This window comes from Pinus tabuliformis, chromosome 8, assembly GCF_031772625.1.
Source record: "Pinus tabuliformis cultivar Carrire ecotype Pingquan chromosome 8, CPIR1, whole genome shotgun sequence".
NCBI classification, from domain to species: domain Eukaryota; kingdom Viridiplantae; phylum Streptophyta; class Pinopsida; order Pinales; family Pinaceae; genus Pinus; species Pinus tabuliformis.
Genome location: NC_142294.1, coordinates 774,094,874 through 774,118,796, shown reverse-complemented (window position 1 = coordinate 774,118,796; position 23,923 = coordinate 774,094,874). Strand labels below are relative to the sequence as shown.

The following is a 23,923-nucleotide window of genomic DNA, read 5'->3' as shown; positions in this document are numbered from 1 at the left end:
GTCCCTACCTAATCAACTCTTCTTATGTTCCCTTTCATTTTTAAGAGATAATATTGTATTCAAATCCCCACCTAAAATCCATAAGTCATGTTCATTATTGGTTTAAAAGTAAGTTATATGTTCCCAGCGCCAAGTTTTGGGTTGAGATCATTAGGGTCATACAAATTCGTAAAGAGTCCTTGGGTTGATATCATTAGGGTCATACAAATTTCCTTTGATGTCCTCGTACAAAATGTTTATTTTTATCCACCATAAAGAGTCCTTTGATATCCTCTTAGTACAAAATGCTTCTTGTTATCCACCATTTTGCAATGTTCATGTTCTAATTTCAACCACCTAGGATGCTAACATACACCTAATCCCTAGCATACCATCTCACGATGTTGGCCAAAATTTGACAAATTCTCCCTATTTTTTTTTAACTTCGAAGAGGCATTTAGTTTCTTCAATAGCAGAGAGACTAGTTTCACCTTATGAATCATATATCTTAATAACCCCCATTTCCTCGAGGTATTAAGGCCTCAAATGTATTCTTCCTATTTTTTTTAACTTCACAAAGGCATTTAGTTTCTTCAAAAGCACATGGAACTAGTTTCGCCCTATGAATCATATATCTTAATAACCCCCATTTCCTTGAGGCGTTAAGGCCTCAAATGTTTCATGATAGGGCCTTCATTATTAATTTGAGGGGTTGGCTTGGACAAATACATCCTTTATTTTATACTTCATGATAGGGCCTTTATTATTAATTTGAGGGGTTGGTTTGGACACATACTTCTTTTATTTTATGATTTTCCTAACTTGATTAGTAGCTTCCCTTCACTTTTTCATGATTTCTACTCCTTTATTTAGTTTCTCTCTCTAGGTCTTAATAGAATTAGACTTGATTCCTACCATTTAGGTGGAGTTTTTGCTTGGTTTTATGGATTTTATTTTATCCCTTCTTTTCCTCAAGTTAGATGGCATGGAGCCCGAAGGGTTAGTGTTGGAGAGGTAAATCCGCTCTGCGGACAGAGGCGATCCCACTAGCCCAAAATGGGTCTAGCAACAATCAATTAACGCTACCATGCAAGTTCCTAGTTGCAAATTGAAAGTGGATTATGAGAACCAACCTGGAGTCCAACGCTAGTGTCGTAGACGAGTTGATACTCTCGTTCCCTTGCTCCGGCAGGTCACGATCCTCACGATCTCTGCGAATGGATACTTGTACATGCAAAGAACGAAGCGAATACAAGCATAAAATCCACTAAATACAACTATATATCGGTCAGAAAAGACATAGATCAAACATTATCATAATGAACAATAAGATCGGAACCATAACGATAGTCGTTTATTAATGAATAATCAACAGAGAAAAATACAACCAAAGTTCTGACGTTGAATCTCTCCTCTGGCTGGGCGAGCAACTACATATGTCTTGCAATAGACCTTTCTCTCTCTTTGATTATAAATACACAGCGCAGACTTCTGGCAGCATAACCTCCCTATGCTCCAAGACTCTTACTATCACTCAAGACAAGCGTTATCACTACTAGCACTATCACCACTACTCAAAAACTAGCTTGTCAAATGCATGAGGACAGACTTTTATAGATGGAGAAGGGGAGGAAGATACAATGCATCAAGACACCCATTATGGATTGGCATTATCTCCAAAAAGCCGCTGTGGATAGATGTAAGGGATAGATGATGAATCTCGACATCTAGAAGATTAGCTTTATCCTCAAAAGACTTCATGACTTGAAGGGAAAAAACATCCGGGCGCGCGTTTGTTAAAAATATTTTCCAAACTCGGTTGGCACGGGTGTTACTCTAAGACAGAGCGCCAATGGGCGCGCCTTCTTTTGAGGATCTCCCTCATTGGCGCGGGTAGTACACTGTGGACCCGCGCTAATGGAAAAATGGCACTTTTCAAGGATATTTTGCAAGAGGTGTCTTCAGGGCACATGAAGTCCATACTTAGGGGAACATAATGCAAGTGTTTTTAAGTTATGTCACTGCTCACAGGTCCCAGAATGAGTCCTCCAAAGTACGGGAAAGGGGTAACAGGGACGGTGACCAATGGTGACAAATTACTGTGTAACAGATGCCCCCTAAAGCATGAGGCCCGAGAGAGAGAGAGGGGTGAAATGCTTTACAAGAACACATGTAGCTGCCGCCGAGAATCTGCATCGAGAGATACAACTGATAGCTCAAGTACATGATATATGTGGTATGGTCGCAGCCATCCAGTGAATGAGTCATGTAACAAGAATCACGCCTGGATTACAACAAACAAAATCCAGGGTCTTGCGCTCCATCTCAACCCGAACAAAAGTACAAGTTCAAGCATGCGAATATATGAGCTGAAGTCGAACATGCATGAACATCGTCTCATTACCAGTCAATAATGAAAACTGTTAACAGACGCGAGAGGTACCACCAATAATGACAATGGCTCTCAAGGTACTATAGGTACAATCTACGGCATGTGAATTAGTGATCTGGCGTCGAACACCCGTAGAATCATTCGATCGGAGGCCAATGATGAAAACCTCACGTCGAACACGAAGAACCTGCCATTGAGGCATGCAGGCTCCAAGGCACCGGAAGGGAGTCTCTAGATCAGCTTCCTGGATAATGAGCTGAAGTCGACAGGAAGTGACCTTGATCGAAGGTGGGCCATGATGTTTCCCACATCATCGACACGAGACAGAAAGATAATGTTGTGAATCAGGATTATGTGAGCTATCAGAGGGAGGTTGTTTTTCTGCAGAGGTCAACTTCTCTTGAACATATCGGCGGCACGATAGTGGAATTGGCAGTATTTGACATCAATGGATCAGAGGTCATGGTGACGAGGCAATGAGAAAATGAGAGGTCAAACAGGATTATCCAAATCCACGGAGGCAAGTGAAAAATGAGATGAGATATCCCCACCCAGACACGAAAGCAGACAAGTGCCATGTTCAAGAGCGACATACTGCCGACACGACAATAATTATGGTTCCATTTTCCCCCGCCATTTCTGGCGAGTACCCCAATTATTTTTAACAAGCTTGATGGGGATAGCATATGCTTGTGGTGCGTCATTTCGACAGAATCCGATGTCATCAGGTTTTAACGAGTCTGACAAAGGAAGAACTCGGCGTCTTTTCATGTTTAGAGAGTTTGAAAAGACAGCAGAAAAGAAAACTCCAAGGGTGTCCTTTTTCGTAAAGTTGTGTTTCTCGAGCCCGAAAAAGTATAAAACAATGCTCGAAAGAACCGCCCGACCATTACGATCAAGGAGTACTTTTCATAAATAGTGATTTCGACCTGAAAAAGTAAAAAAATGATCAAAACCACGTCGTTTCGTAACCATTAACGAGTCTGAAACGACAAAAACCCGGTAATCTTTTTATGTTTTAACGGTCAACAAAAATAACTTAAAATCACCGCCTCTTATTAACGTTTAACGAGTCAAGAGGAGTAACTCGGCAATCTTTTCGTCTTTAAACGGTCAGAAAAGAGCTGAAAGCGGACCTCAAAGTGACTTTTTCGTGCATTTACCGAGTCCGAAAAAGTATAAAATACAACTCGTTTCACCATCGAAGTTGCAAAAAAGGACCTGCCATAGCACCAATAGCAAGCGTAAAATCCATTTTCGACCAAAAATATATTAAAATATTCAAAAAAGAACTCTTTAACCCTAATTACAAGTCAAAAAGTCTATAAATGTGGTGAAAATGTAAAAACAAAATTACTTTTACCTTTTTACCTTGTGCATAGTGGTAGTGGTCCATTTGGAGTGCAAACTTCGAGCAGCGATTACCACCGATCCGGGCAACCATTTGAGATTCCGCCAGTTCCAGGTAAGAGGCGCTCTCTTAAGCTTCATTTTCATTCCTGTTTTTATGCATTTTGTTCCTGATTCGAGCCTCTACAAGGGGGATTTCAAAATTTAGGGTTGCGCCCCATTGGCGCGGGTATCCGGCACGGGTCCGCGCTAATGGGGTGATTGACCCGAAGGTGCCGCGCTATTGGCGCGACTGTTTTAGAAACAGTCGCGCCAACCGTGCGACCTAGGTTTTCGCTTAAATTTTCCCATCAATTTTGAAATTTGTCCAATGTATATGCTTACCAGGGTTTCATTAATGATTTATTCATCCTTGTGAGTGCAGGAAACACGCAAAAAATGTCGGTGGAATGGAAAGAACGAGAGCACAATGCCATAGATTCCTTAGCCATCGCAAATGAGGGATGTATGAATGCGCTGAGAGACTGTGGTCTCAAGAAATTCTTTCTCACCTCCTACCTGCGAGCTCAACCAGAGCTATTACAGTTCATAGTGGATGCTTGGGATGTCGATGACCAAGTATTTCGAATACGGGATCAGACCTTAGAGCTGGATGTATCTGATGTGTATTTCATTACTGGGTTGTCACGGAGAGGGGCAATCCCCATTCTGACCGGAAGCAGGCCTTCCGCAGAGAAAATAGGTGAAGTAAAGGCTCGTGTGTGCCCAGAGGCACAATTTGGGAAGAACAGTGCCAAGGTGGATATTTCCACCATCCATGATTTGGTTCTTAAGGTGATATTGTTCACCATCACACGTGCAACTGGGGTACAGGCGCCCCATGAGGCCAGCAAGAACCATCTGTTACTGGCGACAGAATGTCTTAGCCCCACCATTTTTGACTGGGCTACAACAGTGACTACAAATATCAAGAGGCAGCTTACAAAGTGTAAGCGCGGGGGGGTGAAACAGTTCGGATATGGTTCGATTGTGGTATCGTTCTTCTTGGAACGATTACCTTTATTCCAATACCAGGGAGCTGTAGTAGCGGACCCATTACCACGAGAGTCTAGGATGGCTCGCTGGGAAGCATTGATGCCTAGAGGAGGAGGGGGCCAGCAGATGTCTTCGCGGCCCGAGTTCTTCATATGGCTTCGCCGCCAGTTGATCGTGGTGGAAGACTGGCCATACACGGGAACCAACTTCATGGGGGACCCAGACCTCCCACTGCCAGAGGGGGAAGAATGGGAAGAGGAGCTAGGTATGATCTTCTCTTTTTGGTGTTTTATGTATTTCCATTTTTTTTTGTTAATACATGCATGTTCTGATGACAATTATATGTATATGCAGATGTGGGCCCAGAGCGTCCAGCCGGTTTGTCTCCTATAGCGAGGAGGAACCAACCTGCAGCTAACCCTCAGGCAAGAGGTGTCGTGGGGGAAGAGCTGGTGCAGAATCTCGAGGGACTTACCCAAGGGATTCCAGGCTATGCTAGATTGGCGGATGTGACGTTCGCATATCAGAGGCACACGGTGGGGGTGTCGTCCCGCATCCATCGTCTGTTGAGACGCTTGGTGCGCGCGGTGACGTGCTACCATGAGTAGACTCCTAGGTTTCTTTCATGCATATTTTTGAGGGACATGTTGTCCAAGGATGTATCAAAACACGTATTATTTTTTTGGGTTTTGTAACGCACACAGTGCAAACATTATGACACACATATATATACATATGCCTATGGTTTCTATGGATCTTTCACATGTAATGATGTGTTATATGCTATGCGAATATTTGACACAAAATGTAATCTAATGTATCAGTTGCGTAACAAACGACCCATTGTGAAATGTATTTACACACATGTATATTTTATTTTTACACAAGCTTGAAAACACACATGATAATCACATATGCAAACTATGCTTGAGCATAAAGGAACGGGCATGCCCCCCAGCATGGTGTCTCAATTCGAGGTACATGCCCCCCAAGCTTCAGTACATTGAAAATGGAGTGAAGGTTGACATTAATGCTATTGCGCTCGAATTGCACGAGCTCTTGTTTCATTATTTTAGCGAGGTTGACACAGGTAAAAGAACTTTCCTCGGCCAGATCCAGGTTCATTTTTTAAGGAGCTTGAGACAGGAAAGGAACTATGCTCCGACCAGAACTTCATCATAAGGGATAAAAAGTCGGGGCCTCCAAGATTGCCACTCCCAGTGGAAGGGAAACATCTTAGAAGTCAGGGCCCAATGCCCCCAGGACACTATCCACGATGGCGGCATCACTGGATCCAGGCATGGGACAGGTGGCCACGTAGTTGATCTGTGGTGGGGTAGATGCAACTGGTGGATGACATCTAGGAGGGGGCGACAACGGCGCAAGAGGCATCGAGGGACTAACGAATGACATTTGATCGATAGTCACAATTATTCCATCGTGCGGAAAGCAAACCACACGGAAAAGAGAAGAAATGAGGGCCCCCATGGCATAAACATAGTCGCGACGAAGGAGAAGACTAAAGTCTAAAACACCTTGGGTAACCAAGACGTCTATATAGACGGTTTTGCCCCCCAAGGTAATAGAGAACTTTGGGAGAACTCCTAGAGATGGACAGGCTCCTCCGTCGAAGGCCAACAGATTCTGAGTGACTGGCCCAAGCTGCGGGGAACCTAAAGCTTGCCAAGTAGTGTACGACATAAGACTGACAGACGCCCCTTCATCCAAAACAGTGCCAGGTACTGCCTTAGCACAGGCATGTACTGTGATCTGGAAAGGCATATGGGATGGAAGGCGACCAATGATCAGGCGATTCCAATCAAAGGAAGCGACCAGACTACTTGGTGGGGGAATCGTATGATTGCCCCCATATGCTAAAGGAACCGAAGGAGAACCTTCGGGAGCAACTGGGTTAGGAGAGTCATTTCGGGACTCAAGAGAATCTGATGAGACGAGAAGAACATGGGCGTGATGCTCTTCCGAAACAGAGTGAGCGAGCGGCGGACTCGAGTCAACACTCTTTCCAACTAATGGTTGGTCTGGAATAGGCTGGGAACACCCGGAATCGGGAAAAGGGGCTTGGACAAGAGAAGAATTTGAAGCAATCTCTTTGTCAGCAGGGGGACGATCTGCAGTTGCAGAGAGACGTTGATAGCCAACGGGTAGTTGGGGTGAAGGAGTTGTGAGACTTTCCAAGACAACGGAGGCTTTATCCATGAGAGGACAAAGGTGAAGGGGATGATTGCCTTCACAAAGTCTACAGGGGATTCGAATCTTCCCTTTTTCCTTACCATTTCCAACCGAGAAGGTAGCATCGTCGTGAGCTTCAGAGGACGATGAGGGGCGGGCCGGATCGCGAGACCACACTTCTAAGACCCTGGGGATGCCAGGACAATCGTGAAGAAGATGGTCCTCCTTGCATAATCGACAAGGAAACTTGACCTTCCGCGGAGGAGCGGAAGGGGGCCCGACTTCAGGCGTACTCGAGGGAGTAGCTACACTTGTAACTTCTCCTTTGGGAGCCTTCTTCTTCTTTGTCTTCTTCTTCTTCTTCTTAGTCACCGGGTTACTCGAATCGAGACTTTCACCAGGCGAAGTAGAAGATGAGGACGTAGAAGTAGGCGTAGAAGGGGAGAGGTCCACCTTAGAATCAACATGATGTTGTTCAGGTGGAGGGACTGATTGACCAATAGTTGATACGGTAGGGACCAAAGAGGTTGAGAACAACCAAACAGGCAACCCAACAGTTAACCCCGGAAGGGATAACGTTGCCATATAAGGAGCACCAACATTCCCGAGAGGAGGGAAATGACCAGGATTCCCGTCAGGAGGGGAACTTGGGTTGGTGAACCCCGGAAAAGTTGCCATGGCAAACGAAAAGAAGCCTTCTCAAGCTAACGCACACAAGATCTAACCAGGTAATGTTTATCGTGGCCAAATAAATTTTAAGACAAAGGAACTGAACTTGACCTTTTCATGTTTTAAGAGTCGAGAAAAGGACAAAAAGGTGACTCTAGTCTCCTTCGAATGTTTAATGAGCACGAAGTGACAAGACGCTCACTGGCACCTTTTCTTTTAAGGAGTCCGAAAAGGATCAAAAGTGACTACTCTGGAGACTCTAGGCAAAGGGTTTACCAAACAATCCGTAAAACTGCTTATACACCTTGGCAATCAGATGAAAACCAAGGACTTCACGTACGGCAGTCAATCTTCCCGAATGCTGTGTTCAGTGCATTACGGTTTGTAAGGCGACAGACACGACTTCTGTGGATAAAGGATGATAACCTAGTGGGGTCTCCACATATACTCGACGGTACGTGGGAGCACAAATCCGTGCTAGACCACTACCGAGTCACAAAAGGAGGAATCACCCAACCGTAATGTGAAACAATAGTGGCTAGGTTTAACGACGCCGGAACACGTCTCTAGCCTAGACCTCTAGAATGTATGCGTTAAGTTCCAATGCGTTGTTAGATTCATTCAGTTCATTTTACAGTTGATCTTCAATTAGATTTCAGTTTTTAGGTCCTACCGTATGTGATCTCTCAGAATTTCCTAAATGCAAACTATATGCCAAAATATATCATTCCGTTCAATGAATGCTAACTAAAGAAGAGTTGAGATTTTCAAACAAACAAAATGATCACCAAACAATCAACAAAGATCCTAATGCAGCTAATAGCAATAAATGAAACTTTTTTCTTTCTTAAAAAGTGACTAATTGCCAATAACAATGAAGAATGCTAACTAATGTAATGCAAAAAAGATCATTTTTTTTTTTTTTAAATGGCATAATGCATTTAAACAAATTTCGAGAGATGATAACAAAAGTAAACAGACAAATTTCACTCAATGCAAGTAGAACCAAGTCTGAAATACCAAGACAATCTGTCAAAAACCTCACAAAGACCTCAATGAACTATGTGATCTAAGCCCAAAACGAAGTCAAGTGAAATCCAAACGATCAATAAGTAGATTGCTCGAAGCACACAATAAAAGGTTTTGTCAACCACTAGACAAGTGCAGAAAACAACCAAAGAGTTGACTGGACAATCAAAGAACCAAAAACTCCCACGGAAGGCTCGATGTACCAAGCCACTAGATGCTCTAGGGCTGGGATATAAGATCGATGGAAAAAGGCAAACACCCGAAGGATAATGGTAAAAAACCAGTCAACCAGAGTTCTAACACACTCCAGTAGCTGAAAAGGATGTAAAAATACAGAAATCTGAGTTTAAAAAGCTTCCAACAAACAAACTGGCAAAGTTCACAGGACTGGCGCGACTGTCAGCCTATAACTCGCGCTATTAAGGAATTAGCGCGAGTTGCTTTTGTGCAACCTGCGCCAACTGGCGTGACTGTCAGGTAGAAAAACGCGCTAATAAAGTTTGTTGGCCTAAAAAATAAATCAAGCAGTGCGGGGTCAGGTCGACAGTATTCGGAAAGATCAAACAGCAAGAAACAACTTTAAAACTAACCCAGAAAGCTCATTTACGCAAGCAAGCAAGAGAAAACCAAAATGCAAGAGAAACTCCAAGCTGTTCGATTCGTAAACCAAACCGGAGATTGACTAAAGTGGCGTTGATCTACTTCGCTAATGCAAAGCAATAGCGTTTCGAAGGCTGCCTGGCCGTACTTCAGGCTCCGTCCAAGGTTTATGAATCAAACAACAAATAGCTTCCCCAATGGAGTCGCCAAATTGTTGGAGAGGTAAATCCCCTCTGCGGACAGAGGCGATCCCACTAGCCCAAAATGGGTCTAGAAACAATCAATTAACGCTACCATGCAAGTTCCTAGTTGCAAATTGAAAGTGGATTATGAGAACCAACCTGGAGTCCAACGCTAGTGTCGTAGACGAGTTGATACTCTCGTTCCCTTGCTCCGGCAGGTCACGATCCTCACGATCTCCGCGAATGGATACCTGCACATGAAAAGAACGAAGCTAATACAAGCATAAAATCCACTAAATACAACTATATATCGGTCAGAAAAGACATAGATCAAACATTATCATAATGAACAATAAGATCGAAACCATAACGATAGTCATTTATTAATGAATAATCAACAGAGAAAAATACAACCAAAGTTCTGACGTTGAATCTCTCCTCTGGCTGGGCGAGCAGCTACATATGTCTTGCAATAGACCTTTCTCTCTCTTTGATTATAAATACACAGCTCAGACTTCTGGCAGCATAACCTCCCTATGCTCCAAGACTCTTACTATCACTCAAGACAAGCATTATCACTTCTAGCACTATCACCACTACTCAAAAACTAGCTTGTCAAATGCATGAGGACAGACTTTTATAGATGGAGAAGGGGAGGAAGATACAATGCATCAAGACACCCATTATGGATTGGCATTATCTCCAAAAAGCCGCTGTGGATAGATGTAAGGGATAGATGATGAATCTCGACATCTAGAAGATTAGCTTTATCCTCAAAAGACTTCATGACTTGAAGGGAAAAAACATCCGGGCGCGCGTTTGTTAAAAATCTTTTCCAAACTCGGTTGGCGCGGGTGTTACTCTAAGACAGAGCGCCCATGGGCGCGCCTTCTTTTGAGGATCTCCCTCATTGGCGCGGGTAGTACACTGTGGACCCGCGCTAATGGAAAAAGGGCACTTTTCAGGGATATTTTGCAGGAGGTGTCTTCAGGGCACATGAAGTCCATACTTAGGGGAACATAATGCAAGTGTTTTTAAGTTATGTCACTGCTCACAAGTCTCAGAATGAGTCCTCCAAAGTACGGGAAAGGGGTAACAGGGACGGTGACCAATGGTGACAAATTACTGTGTAACAGTTAGCTCAATTGGTAAAGTCCCCGTCGTTAAAGCACCTTTGTTTTTGAGAGGTCATAGGTTCAATTTTCTCAACATTCTCAAGATCAGGCTTTGTGATTGAGTCGGTGGAAAATAATCCCTTTAGTGGATCTGCCTTGTACAAATATTTTGTGGATGTAGCAATCATTGATCTCTAATATCTGTAAACGACATTGCAAAAAAGAATAGATAGCATGGATCTAACTTCATCCTCTCTTTATGAGTCTCAAAAAGTATGGTTATGTTCAAAATTTATCTTTATACTACTTCCTCCATCTCGTCATCCTTTGATATCTCGTTCCTCATCTTTGTCTTTTCCTCCTCTTATTGGGTCTCTTCCTCATTTTTAGATAGAGCTATCATTGGATATAGTATCTCTTCACTCATTATGGCAACAATTACTTCTTCTCGTGTTATCTTCTCTGTGTTGCCTTTGAATTTCCTGCCTATAACTTGTTTCTCTTCCACTTCTCTAGCATCATTGTTATATTTTTTCTTAAAAATTTTATTATTTAACTTTATTGGTTGTAGTTCTTCATGGTCACAAGTGCTTTTGTTTGCCCACTTAAGTTCATATGCTTCTCCCCTCTATTTTGGTCATTGATGTTAAAAGGTGTTTTTTCTATATTGGTCCTCTTCATTTCTATTGTCATGTTCATCATTCTCCTCTATTGGAGATAAATTCAAATTAATTTGAATGATCCCTACCTTGAAAGTTTCTTTACTTATTTCTTTGTATATATTTTGGTTTGGCTTTTACCTTTGTAAAGCCTTTTGAATCGATATTTTCTCCTCGGGTTGGCTTTTAATAACCTTAATCAATCAGGAACTAAGTGTTCATTCAAATGGTAGTTATTGCACCTATATAGAGTTTGCTCATAGTATAATGTTTTTACCTATTCTTCATCTTGATAAAACCCAAAAACATAGCCAATGGGAGGGGTTCAAGAGATTCATCAAAACACAAATATGAACATAACATGCCTTTTTTCTTTGGAGACTTTCAATTATTTGGCAAAAATTCATAGTGTATTCCTAATGTCTTCCAAAATGTCTTCACTTTGTAATTCTAACAAAAGCAAGTACAATTTTATCCAAATTAGCACCTTCAAGAAGTCTTATTTGATTAGGTTGCATGGTTCAATTCAATGTCGCATATGTAATCCAAAAGCATTAAAGAAATTAGGTCAAGCCTTAAAGATACTCTCTTTCCTGTGTGCGAGAGAAAATTGCAATAAAAAAGACCTTGGCTCAATGTTTTAGATCTTTTAGATCAAGAGAGCCTTTGTTTCTTCATTTGGACCATTTGGTTGTTTAGACACAATTATTGTTTCTTTCTAGCAATGCCTAATGACACATATTAGGTTATTTTGATCCCAAAAGCACCCTTGAAAGAATAAGGAATAAAAACCATGTCCCACTCAGATTGAGAGGCTATGAACCCTAGTAGCAGAAAAACAAATCAAATACTTACATCAACAAGTTTTGAGAACAAAGCCCTTTGAATAAGAAGGCAATGTTATGAATATAATTATGTAAAAGTAATAAATATAGATAATAAATAATAAACATAATAATATGTAAATTAAAGGGACATATACTTGGTATATAAGCATGCTCCTCACTCTCAATCGTATCATCATTCTTATTCATACTTTTAATATATATTCTTGTATCTTAAATTGAGATCTACATATTCCAAGTCTTCTGGAGTATTTAACTTGAAGAGCGAACTTTGTTCGTTCCATTTGGTATCAAAGTTGTTCGGTCCTTTGACTACTCAATCGTTGCACAGAGCCTTGTTCTCCGATCCAAGTTTTTGACCAATGAAATTCATCAACTTCGTTGTCGTTGAAACGTTTCACTACAAACTTTTGGAAATTTCAGGAATACCAGGAAATTTCAAATCACTAAGATCATTCTCTTACTAAAGATATATTACAAAAAAAAACGGTGTAATATATATATATATATATCTTCATTGATATTATTTATTTAAAAAAGAAAGTAGGAGAATTACAAAGAAAGAAAAAGAAAGTGACCCATTGATTAATGTGATCAAGAAAAGTTATAATTTTGACAAAACACAAATATTGAGTCAACCATTGAAGAAAAAAAATGGACTCTAATTTGGTATTGAAGGAAGAAAGATTTATGGAAACTTCACGTAATTATGCTTCAGTTCTATTTAGAATTAAAGAGTCTATTGTGGTAAAAAGATGTCACTATTGCTATCACTTATTGAAGATAAAAATTATATAACCCCTAAAATTGCAAACAAATTAGTGATTCCGGAGTCAAATATAATCGAAAAATTAAACTATTTTGGCAACAAAAAATATGACATAACCAATTTACAATTAAACATTGAGGATTATACATTTATATCACAATTCTCAGTTCAAACCCTATGGAGCAATCAATGTGACATTACTTTGGGTTCACCCTAGATGGAAGCTGTAGGATCCTTCATCTTAAATACGAAAAAGAAGTTTTGAACATTTTCCTACGGGAGGTTTTACTTTGGAAGACCATGGCCGCTGCTACTACTGCTTCCTCCCTCGCCTCGGCGTCCTCCTCCTCCTTTGTGGGCGACCAACAATTGAAAGTCGAGAAGAATGTCTCGCGCATCTACGCTCGCTTCAGCTTCGGCAGCCTGAAGAAGAAAGCCAAGACAACGACTGCTCCAAAGTCCAAGCCTAAGCCGAAGCCCATCGCACCAACGAAGAGGCCCCTGTGGCTGCCCGGCGCCAAGGCCCCCGAATGGCTGGACGGGTCTCTGGTGGGTGACTACGGGTTCGATCCTCTGGGCCTCGGCAAACACGCTGAGTATTTACAGTATGACGTTGATTCTCTGGACCAGAACCTCGACCAAAACCTCCCCGGAGACCTCATGGGAATTTTCATCGGAGACCCCGAAATCAAACCCTCCATCATACCCTACAGTGAAGTCTTCGGATTGCAGAGGTTCAGAGAATGTGAGGTCATCCATGGTCGTTGGGCCATGCTCGGGGTTCTAGACGCCCTCGCAGTGGAGGGCTTCACCGGCATATACTGGCAAGATGCCGGAAAGGAGGAAAACCGAAATCTGAGAATGGCTAGGGTATCTGAAAACGTTTTTAGCGCCTACGCCTCTCTTCAGACAACCGATCTGAGCATCAATGGAGCACGCGGATATCGAAAGATGTGCAGGAGCCATACCCAGGAGGCCTTCTAGAATTTGCGGGCGAGTATTTGACAAAGGGCAAAGCCAAGCACGCTAGCCCAAATATGTCGAAGCGAGAACCAATCAGAGGACAAATATGCACAGATTCATCAGATAGCCCAGATCTGCGAAGCAAGAACCAGATAGAGCACCGATATGCACAGATCTATTAGATCCGGACGCATTGGCAACAGAACGAGCCCTTTTTCAGATAGACCCACACTCTACTGAGATGGACTTGATACAAATTTTCATTAAAACGCTAGAAGGCAGGCATATTTGTTGGATGATCTGGAAGGGGAGGAGGATCCAAGACTTAAGGTATGAAATCCAAACTCACCTCGGTACACCAGTATGCATGCAAAATCTGATCTACTCAGGACACAACCTTCAGGATAACCACACACTACAGGATTATGGCATTGTCACAGACTCGACCATCATAATCAACATGCGCCTGCGGGGTGGATGCTCCGGAACCAGCTCAAAGAGTTCAGGCTCTTTTAAAGATGCAGTCAAAGAAAAGGAAAAAGCACAAACCAAATCAACAACATTGCTCAAGCTACCAGGGCCCTACATTGTGGAACAAAAATCTGAGGCTCCTGCTCTCACCATCTCAATGCCTGAGGTAAATGATTAGTTGTACTTAGAGCTCTATTCCAAAGCAGTTATATGCAGATTTAATGGTTTTTGGCCTAAATCTGATGTTTTGCACCAATGGATATCTCCTGAATGGTCGCCAAATTGTGAAATATAGTTATGCCGTAAGGGGTTTTTTTATAGTCAAATTCACCACAGTACAAGAAAAGGAACATATTCTCAATAAAAGACCATGGTTTTGGGGCAATGCAGGACTCTTCATGACCCCTTGGTTCCCAGAATTTGATGCCAACACAATGGTGGTATCAAAAATGCCAGTTTGAGTCAGGCTATACAACCTTTCATTACACTTCTGGCGTCATAATGTTTTAACAGCCATAGGGAACTCCCTGGGAAAGTTCCTAAAGATTGATGGGGACAGACTTACAAGGGGAATATTTACTTTTGCCAGGATATGCGTTGAAGTAGATCTTAGCCAGGGACTACCAGACAACATTACACTGAATTTCAATAATACACAGTGGACTCAACCTTTAGATTGCAAAAATACAGCTTTCTGACGCTGTGGATGCTTACAAACAGGCCACCTCCATAGTGCCTGTCCACAAGCAACAAAAAAACCCAAATGGAACAAGAAGCAACAAAAAAAGCCAAAAGGATGGCAATATATAGACCCCTTGGATGAAAAAGCAGAACAAGCAGAAACAACAGAAAATAAAGCAAAAATGAATGTTCAAAAGGTCTCGAACAACACACAAGAGGAGGAGAAAGACCCCATCTATCCCTACAGCTTGTGACCCAGCAACCCTTTGCAACAACAAGAATTCCAACTAACAGGAATGGAAATAAGCAGCAACAAACGAACTCATGGATCAGAAGGATCTGAATCTGACAAAGAATATCACATAAATACAAATAAAAATCCGTTTTCCATTGTAACATCCACTCCCAACACTGGAGGTTGGCAAAAAGTGGAAAAGAATAAAGGGAGAAAAGAATAGGTTAGCTGTATTATTTTCTTAGTTTTTTTTTTTTGAAAACAGGAACAGATCATTTGCATATGCTTTTTAGCATCTACAACATGTAATTTTGTCTCATGAATAAAATTACGATTTTTCCAAGGGGCAAAAAAATATTTTCCTATGGGAAGAAGAAAATAACACTCCAGGATGTTACGATGAAGCCAAATTCAGTAACACCCAAAGACATACCAGATATTTCAAAAGTAATTTTTCAAGAAGGTAAAAAAACATTACAAAATATGCAAAAAGAAATTGACAAAATCACTTCTGATCGAAATAAAGAAATTTCCCGGCTTAAAGACCATACTGAAATTTTTTTAACACAAATTAAGAAGCTTAAGAAAGACAAGAAGTCGTTGGAAAATAAGGTACAAATTATTGAGAAGGAAGCGTTGAATTCTTCAAATAAAGAAATTCAAGTTGAAGAAACTAGAATGAATACTGATCTAGTGAATATCACAACTCGAGAAGAAGACACACCAGTTAAAGAAAAAACACACTCAGATGTTGAGATGAAGGAAATTCCAAGTGAAGATTTTGTAACCAACTCGATGACATTGAAACTGGAAGTAAATCAAAATCTTGCCACACATGATAAGGGAAACCAAAAGAACTCTTTATCTATATCTGAGTCACAACGATGGACATTTCAATCAATCTACGAATCCTTATCACTCAGAACATAAACAACAAACTTATGTTCCGAAGAATACTGAAGTGCACACAACTCAGTCCAGTGATAACAATTCATCACAAGTTTCCAGTAATCAAAAGATTTCACAAAATATTAATTTAGGATGCTTAGATCCTTCGTCCATGTGACAATTTTATATATCACTCCAAGGATCATATCAACTAGTATCGACAAAGATGAAAATTCAGAGACAAAAAGATATTCTTAGTAAGCTTTGAGGACAAAGCTTCTTGAAGAGAGAGACAATGTCATGAATATAATTTATATAAAAATAATAAATATAAATATACATATAATAATAATAAATAATAATTAATTAATTAATGGTTAGTTAGTTAGTAATGAAGAGGCATGTCTTAGAGAAGGCACCTACCTAAGGTATATAAGCAGGCCCTCATTCTCATTTGTAATCATCTCATATCTCATCTATTTTTATATTATATTTAATATACAATTACTACACTGGTATGGAGTTTACGTCTTCCAAGTCTTTTGAAGATTACTCTGCTGCGTATATGAACCTTGTTCATTATAACCCTCTACAAAAAAACCATTTTCGCACAACAACTTGAAACTCTAGTCTCTGTTTGCATGTGTAAGCCTTTATTACTAATTTGAAGAGGGTAACAAAAATAGTTTACTTAATGTGCTCTGTAGATAGTTTCATTAATAGGAAAATAGAAATACGTTTAAAAAAAAATCTAAATCCTTTATGCATTCATTTGTGGTACATCACCAACAATGTAATGTCCTCTTCTAATTAAATTGCCCAAGGGAGAAAAAAATTATCATTAAAACCTAGACATTCAAAGGACCTAATCTTAGCGACTCAAATTAAAATTAGGAGGAAAACCCCCAAAGGGAATCTATAAAAGGGAGAGAGGAGATTCATTGTGATCATCACGGATTATGCTTCTTTCTGATTTTTGCGTTGACGGTCTTGGAGGGTTTTAAGACCCCTTTCATTCTAATTGGTTTCAGTGGTGAAATATTCCACCCTAACCAACCATTTTACCTTTTCTGATCACAGGGTAAAATTCTAAGTGGAAGAGCATCTTTCTAAGGCATTTTCTAAGGCAACATTTTTCCAATTTGTGGCAACAAGGGACTCTAAGGCATTATTTGTGGCAGCAAGCTTTCTCTAAGGTAGTATCTATGGCAATTAGCTAACACTACGACAACATCAGTGATAGTGAGCAATTGTTGAGGCAGTATCTATGGTGGCAAGGTGGCACAAGATGTTCCTAAGGCTAGTGAGGATTGTTTACCAAGGACGCAGGGCTAAGTCCATCAAATATGAGACAATGTGTATCTCCTGGGTAAAGTGAAGGCAACAGAGTATCTTTGAGGCCTTGTTGGTGACAGTGGATCATCCATGAGGTATTTTTGAGACAACAGATCATATATGTGATGGTGAAACCATCTCTTAGGCTGCTCTGTGGCAGCAAACTATCCCTAAGGCTTGTATGCAATAGAGAATGATCTTTGTAGTAACCTATGTGGTTCTGAGGCAAATGGAGTTTGGTTTCAGTTGATTGTGGCAGCGAGGAGGCAGCGGATTGTAGTTCTAAAATGTGTGGAGGGTGGAATTCCCCCTACCTCTGTGGCAGAGAAATTGGATACCTTTCCCTGAGATAGCAAGAAGTTGTTTGTGCCTGTGGGAGGCGAAGCAACCATCGAGGGTTGTGATGTGACTGGTGACAACGAAACTAAGGGCCCTAAATCTATGAGGGTTAGCTACAATCTAGTATCCTATGCTTTGATGTTATCTATGGAATTTGTAAGACTGTAACTGCTTATTGAATCAGTGTTAGTTTTTAGACAGTTGTTTGTGGAATCAGTTGACTGTTCAAATTCTTCACTACGCTACTATGTATCAAATTATGAGCACTGTTCTTTTATAGTTCAATAAGTATTGTAATGTTATTGCAAATCACAATTTCTTCTTGTATTAATTGAAACCCTAGATTAGAACCGTGCCGTAAGGGTAATTTTCCAAGAGGGATATTACAAGCTATGATGAACAAAAGTAAATTCTCCACCATTCTCTTTTGGCTAATTGAAGTTTTTTTACGCGTAGTATAACAAGGCGAAGGAGTTGCCCAGAAAGTTATGGAAATTCTGGTCATATTTAGAGAAAATCCAGCAAGGATTTTTGTAAATCTAAGTTATAGTTGTTAAACTTCAAAATTTTAGGTGTATTAGACGTTTTTGATGGTGCTGAATCCATTTCCACCATCAAAAACATGATTCAAACACTGCCCCTATAGGGTTTTTGATTTTTTTTTTACTTGGATTCCGGCCACTTTTGGTTGTCCAGGCAATTCCTCCGCCTCGTTAGATGACCCCTTTCTTTAATGATGACTTGACAAATACCATCATTGTTAGAATGTACACAAAAGTAAATGAATAATACACACATGCTTCTCATAATTGCCAATGCATAAAAAGCATGAAAAACATCAAAATCTAGATGAAAATATCTCCCACCAAAATCGTTAATCCATTAATCATTAATATCGATCTCTTACTAAAGATATTTGAAGGACAAAAAAGTAAAAATAAAAAATAAAGAGATGTTTAATATATATATATATATTAAAAATCTTCATTGATATTATTTATTTAAAAAAAAAGTGGGAGAATTACAAAGAAAGAAAACGAAAGTGATAAAGAAAAATAATAATTTTGACAAAACACAAATATTGAGTCAACCATTGAAGAAAAAAATGGAGTCTAATTCGAAATTGAAGGAAGAAAGATTTTCGAAAACTTCACGTAATTATGCTTCAATGCTATTTATAGATTTAAAGGGTCTATTGCGGGAAAATATGTCACTATTTCTATCTCACCTACTGAAGATAAAAATTATATAACCCCTAAAATCGCAAACCAATTAGTGATTCCAGAGTCAAATATAATCGAAAAATTACACTGTTTTGGCAACAAAAAATATGACATAACCAATTTACAATTAAACATTGAGGATTATACATTTATATCACAATTCTCAGTTCAAACCCTATGGAGCAATCAATGTGACATTATTTTGGGTTCACCCTGGATGGAAACTCTAAGATCCTTCATCTTAAATATGAAACAAACAAACAAACAAAAATTACATTTTCCTACGGAAAAAAGAAAATAACACTCCAAGATGTTACGCTGAAGCCCAAATCAGTAACACCCGAAGACATACCAGATATTTCAAAAGCAATTTTTAAAGAAAGTAAAAAAACATTACAAAATATGAAAAAAGAAATTGAAAAAATCACTTCTGATCAAAATGAAGAAGTTTCTAGACTTAAAGACCACAGTGAAAAATTATTAGCACAAATTAAGAAGTTTAAGAAGGACAAGAAGTCGTTGGAAAATAAGTAACAACAACTTATTGAGAAGAAAGTGTTGAATTCTTCAAATAAAGAAATTCAAGTTGAAGAAAATGGAATGAACAGTGATCCAGTGAATATCACAACTCAAGAAGAAGACACGTCAGTTAAAAAAACACACTCAAATGTTGAGACAAAGGAAATTCCACGTGAAGATTTTGTAACCTACTCGACGACATCGGAACCTAAAGTAAATCAAAATCTTGCCACATATGATAAGGGAAACCAAAAGAACTCTTTATCTACATCCGAATAGCAAGAACAAGCATTTCAATCAATCTACGAATCTATATCACTCAAAACATATACAACAAACTTATGTTCCGAAAAAAACTGAAGTGAACACAACTCAGTGCAATGATAACAGTTCATCACAAGTTTCCAGTAATCAAAATATTAATTTAGGATGGTCAGATCCTTCCTCCATGCGACAATTTTATATATCACTCCACAGATCATATCAACTAGTATCGACGAAGATGAAAGTTCAGAGACGAGAAGATATTCTTAGTAAGCTTTGAGGACAAAGCTTCTTGAAGAGAAAGACAATGTTATGAATATAATCCATATAAAAATAATAAATAATATTTAATTAATTAATGGCTAGTTAGTTGATAATGAAGAGGCGTGTCTTAGAGACATGACCATTCACGAAAGGGCGCCTACCTAAGGTATATGAGTAGGCCCTCAATCTCATTTGTAATCATCTCATATGTCATCGATTTTTATATAATATTTAATAAACAATTACTATCCTAGTATGGATGTTTACGTTTTCCAAGTCTTTTGAAGATTACTCCGCTGCGTATACGAACCTTGTTCGTTACAACCCTCTACAGAAAAATCATTTTTGCACAACGACTTGAAACTCTAGTCTCTCTTTGTGCATTCATTTGTGGTACATCACCAGCTATGTAATGTCCTCTTCTAATTAAATTTCCCAAGGGAGAAAAAAATTATCATTAAAACCTAAACATTCAAAAGACCTAATCTTATTGGACAACAGAAAATGGTTGTAGTAGCCTATTTAACCCCATAGGCTATAGCCATTTGTAAAGGGGGTAGCCCATTATTTGATGTTAATTGAGTAATGTTAAATAGTTTGGGATGAAAGGAGGGAAACTTGTTAGCCACTCAAATTAAAATTAGAAGGAAAACCCCCAAAGGGAATCTATAAAACCTAAGGTATATAAGTAGGCCCTCAATCTCATTTGTAATCATCTCATATGTCATCGATTTTTATATAATATTTAATAAACAATTACTATCCTAGTATGGATGTTTACGTTTTCCAAGTCTTTTGAAGATTACTCCGCTGCGTAAACGAACCTTGTTCGTTACAACCCTCTACAGAAAAATCATTTTTGCACAACGACTTGAAACTCTAGTCTCTCTTTGTGCATTCATTTGTGGTACATCACCAGCTATGTAATGTCCTCTTCTAATTAAATTGCCCAAGGGAGAAAAAAATTATCATTAAAACCTAAACATTCAAAAGACCTAATCTTATTGGACAACAGAAAATGGCTGTAGTAGCCTATTTAACCCCATAGGCTATAGCCATTTGTAAAGGGGGGAGCCCATTATTTGATGTTATTTAAGTAATGTTAAATAGTTTGGGATGAAAGGAGGGAAACTTGTTAGCCACTCAAATTAAAATTAGGAGGAAAACCCCCACAGGGAATCTATAAAAACGAGAGGAGATTCATTGTGATCATCACGGATTATGCTTCTTTCTGATTTTTGGGTTGAGGCTCTTGGAGGGATTTAAGACCCCTTTCATTCTAATTGGTTTCAGTGGTGAAATATTCCACCCTAACCAATCATTTTACCTTTTCTGATCACAGGGTAAAATTCTAAGTGGAAGAGCATCTTTCTAAGGCATTTTCTGAGGCAACATTCTTCCAATTTGTGGCAACAAGGGACTCTGAGGCGTTATTTGTGGCGGCAAGCTTTCTCTAAGGTAGTATCTGTGGCAGCGAGCTAACACTGAGGCAGCATGTGATAGTGAGCAATTTCTGAGGCAGTATCTATGGTGGCAAGCTATCTTGAAGGCCTCATCTGTGGCACAAGATGTTGCTGAGGCTAGTGAGGACTGTTTACCAAGGATGCAGGGCTAATTCCATCAAATCTGAGACTATGAGTATCTCCTGAGTAAGGTGAAGGCAGCTGACTATCTCTGAGGCCTTCTTGTTGACAGCGGATCATCCATGAGGTATTTTAGAGACAGCAGATCATCTCTAAGCTCATATCTGTGACAGTGAAACCATCTCTTAGGCTGCTCTGTGGCAGCGAGTTATCCCAAAGGCTTGTATGCAGCAGAGAATGATCTCTGTGGTAGGCTCTGTGGTTCTGAGGCAAATGGAGTCTGGTTTCAGTTGATTGTGGCAGCGAGGAGGCAGCAGACTGCAGTTCTGGAAAGTGTGGAGGGTGGAATTCCCCCTGCCTCTGTGGCAGTGAAATTGGAGACCTCTCCCTGAGATAGCAGGAAGCTGTTTGTGGCTGTGGGAGGCTAATCAACAAGGCGAAGCAACCATCAAGAGTTGTGATGTGACTAGTGACAGCAGAACTAAGGGCCCTAAATCTGTGAGGGTTAGCTACAATCTAGTAAGCTATGCTTTGATGTTATCTATGGCATTTGTAAGACTGTAACTGCTTATTGAATCAGTGTTAGTTTTTAGATGATTGTTTGTGGAATCAATTGACTGTTCAAATTCTTCACTACACTACTGTGTATCAATTTATGAGGACTGCTCTTTTATAGTTCAATAAGTATTGTAATATTCCAAGAGGGATATTAAAAGCTATGATGAACAAAAGTAAATTCTCCACCATTCTCTTCTGGCTAGTTGAAGTTTTTTTTATGATGACTTGACAAATGCCATCACCATTAGAACGTACACAAAAGTAAATGAATAATACACACATGCTGCTCATAATTGCCAATGCACCAAAACAAAATCAAAATCTAGATGAAAATATCTCCCACCAAAATCGTTAATCCATTAATCCCATAAACGGATGGTAGAGGCAAAGAGGATCAGCAAAAGAAAAAACAGAACAAGAATGCCCAGTGCCAAGAAGGATGCCAACTTGAAACCTTTTGCAGAACACCAGCAACTGATTAATAACTACAAGATTTACAACAACATAAGCCTATTGCAACTTCCTAGAATCTTCAATAATGAATATATTTCTTAGCTCGATCTTAAGTAAATGGATTGCAAACTTCAACAATTATTATTCTACAAATTGCAGTGAACTCTGTTAGAATGGATAAAACATTGATGCTGGCAACTAGAAGTTATACAGCTTAAGTGCTACATATTTGGGTGAAATTCCCATGGGATGATTGTGAAATTCTACTGAATTTCTACAGGCCATATAAAAGACATAATGCAAATAGGTAAGGCAAAGGTCATACTCACCAAAATTGTGTGACATTTCCAATAGTAAGAGGTATCCATCAGCCAAAATGCCAAAGATCTAAATGGACTTACAAAAAAAAGTCATAAAATTTGAGAGATCAATGAGTTCATAACAAATAAAGTGAAAACTAGAAATTAGAACAGTCAATAAGATATACTCATTCCGACCAGAAATCTTCTCATCGTGCCACAATGCCAACTTGTTGTCAATAAAAGAATACATAATTAACGGATAAAATAATACATGCGTATCGTACTCTAGGTTCTTGGAACTGCTCGGGATATGCATCTTGCTTTTGGGTAGCAAGCAAGCATACCAGATAAGTAAGATGAACAAAGCACAACCTACCGAACGAAGAACTGCTGAACAAGATCCACTGAACATAATTCCAGTAAATTTCAAATGTCTTCACTCCAATTTTCAGACCTGATGTCATAATTCTAAAATTCTACCAATATTACTGGAAGACATGGCAACACCCGATGTACAATGATGATCAATTAAGATGATTAATGTTTCTGATGAACATTACGTTTGCTTGTCCAAATTACGATGCATATATGTATAAAAACAGTTTTTAAAAATAACTTACTGTTTATGTACCTTCCCTGGAGCACATTATACTTTCAAAAAACAAAACCTTAAAATAGTACCTAATCATGCCTAACTTCTGAAATTTCAACACGTTCTTTGTTTTTGTGTTCTTATTCTCCTACAATAAGCTTTAAGTGTTTCATTTTCATTCTCAGAATAACATGTTTCAATGTTACTCTATCTCGTACAAAAAAATGAGATCTGAAAGTTGAAACACAAATCTCAACACCTTGCAATGGCGTTGAAGCTGTGTAACTTTTAACATGGAGACAACTATGTTAGTCACAGACTAAAGATGATCAAGAATCTATTTGCATTATGCAGTAATTTAAGCAAGATTATTGTATCAATTTTTTGCATCTAAACTATTGCCAAACTCTATACATTGTAACATGCCAGAGTCAAGCAT

At 39.4% G+C, this 23,923-nt stretch overlaps 1 pseudogene; it reads left to right on the top strand.

The window, feature by feature from the left end:
- Window positions 1–13,114: 13,114 nt before the first annotated feature.
- On the top strand, window positions 13,115–13,798 carry LOC149237884 (chlorophyll a-b binding protein CP29.2, chloroplastic pseudogene; annotated as a pseudogene).
- The last annotated feature ends 10,125 nt before the right edge of the window (window positions 13,799–23,923 follow it).